Source organism: Formica exsecta, unplaced genomic scaffold (genome assembly GCF_003651465.1).
Source record: "Formica exsecta isolate Colony F162 unplaced genomic scaffold, ASM365146v1 scaffold26, whole genome shotgun sequence".
NCBI classification, from domain to species: Eukaryota; Metazoa; Arthropoda; class Insecta; order Hymenoptera; family Formicidae; genus Formica; species Formica exsecta.
Genome location: NW_021849866.1, coordinates 3,780,285 through 3,782,249, shown reverse-complemented (window position 1 = coordinate 3,782,249; position 1,965 = coordinate 3,780,285). Strand labels below are relative to the sequence as shown.

Genomic DNA, 1,965 nt, shown 5'->3' with positions numbered 1-1,965 from the left:
TTAATTGGAATTTTTGATGCATATATATTTATTTCTAATTTTGAAGATTGATTAAAATTATTTTAATATATAATTTAAATATGTGAGAAAAATATGTGCGCTCCATCAAAAGTATTTTTGTATATCTTTAATCATTTAAAAATAAATTCAAACAAGGATTAGCTCAATATTTATTTGCTCAATATATTAGGTCGGAATATCGCTGAACTATCATCTTTAAACTACTACCTTCCTGCTTTTTTTCTCGGAAAAAAATGAACAAGAGTTTTTTCGCACCGTGACGATGACGGTCGCAGTCGGATTGCCAGGTAACGGGTAGCGATCACTCGGGTCCGCACGGCTGGTGTCGTCGCCGCTCGGCTGTCGCGCCGAAAGCGACGAGGAACGGCGGGCTCGTCGGTACGCTCGCGCCACTGCGCCCGCGTCCGCCCGTCCGTACGCGCGCCAGTATCCCTGTCGGTCCTGCGTTACGCTGGATTCACTCATCCTCATTCCGCTCCTCGTGGAGATCGGACGCGGTTGCGCGTGGGACGGGTATATCTACGTGCAACGGTAAACGATCAACGACAAATAGGCATCGCGATGAGTGTTATCGCGGCTGCGACGAGAGGCGGAGGGTGGTAGTGATCCGCGCCGAATGCAATATCGATATCCCTTGAACGGTGCGATATCCGATTTGTGTTGATCCAACTAGATGATGACAATCTTCGAATCTCTCGATATTGGAAAGAAAGACACTTATATATTTTTTTGCGATAGGTCTCGTTGCGATTGAACAGCGAAGAAGATTAAAAAAAAAGATTTAAAAAAAAATGTGTACGGTTCGAGGGAAAAGTGAATGCAGAATGTAAAGAAGATCTTTTCTTGCCGCTCTCGAAAGAACCGGAGTGCTTTGCAACAGGACACAAAGTGTTGCGACAAAATTCTCGTGATATACTTCGTTTAACGATGAATCATAATTTGCTCCATAGAGCAACGTGATTACGTCGTCGTTTGCGTGTTTTGTACGGTACACGTGCATTCACGTTCGTTAGGTACAATGAAGAATTGTCGGCGGCTTTGAAGTTTTCGAACCGTAAGCCTCCTGTCGGGATAACGAATTTTCGGTAAACGGTCGCCCTTCTTTCGCTTTGAGAGGGAGGCTCTGATTAGACGAAGGTACGGCAAGGACGGTGATTTATGGTGGAAAAAAAGTCGGAGAGACGAGCTCTTCGAGGATGCGAGAAGAACGGAAATTAGATATGCTCCATTCGTGTACAATCATGTAATCACTATATCCGTGGCACGTTAGTTGATGCGAACGTCATTGAAACGCATCTAGTTAACTTTCTTAACGTCAGCGCGTATAACGAGATATGGAGTTTTGTTTATCTCCAACGGTTATTTTTTATAAATAGCAAAGAACTATCATAATCAGAGGCTAAACTGGACTCTTTTATTTTTCGAGTCAATGAATGTATATACTGAATATATATACTATTTGCATTATATTTCTACATAAAGAAAATCATTCGATTAATCGAATATTACGCTATAAATATAATACAACCGAGGGCACCCGCTAATTTTCATTTTCAAGAAACTTGAAGTGATAATCGAGATGGACGTATGTCATTAGTAAACAATTAAAAAAACCCGCATCGGATTTTGTTATATATCTAGGTGTCAAATCAATCTTGTCAATAATTCGCGGTATATTGATGGGATTCGGCACAACCGATTGGCGTGTCCGTTCGCACCATGTCCGGCTTGCCGTGCACGACCGGTCGTGCATCATCCTCGCAGCAACCAGCGGCCGCATCGAGTCGTCGCGATTCCGGACGCCGAGATAATTTCTCACCGCGCGAGATAACTCGCGTCGACGCGCCGGAAGCGTTCGCCAAGTCGGCGCTCCTCGTCCCTTTCTTCGATGCGCGCCGTTCGTTGTATCGCCAGGTAGACAACCGAAAGAGCGGCGCTAATCTC

At 44.0% G+C, this 1,965-nt stretch overlaps 1 protein-coding gene across 1 annotated transcript in view; it reads right to left on the bottom strand.

Moving 5' to 3' along the window:
* The window catches only part of LOC115236698 (sorting nexin-13-like), a 92,538-nt gene that overhangs the window by 19,841 nt on the left and 70,732 nt on the right, over window positions 1–1,965 (bottom strand). The gene's annotated exons all lie outside the window — the stretch shown is intronic.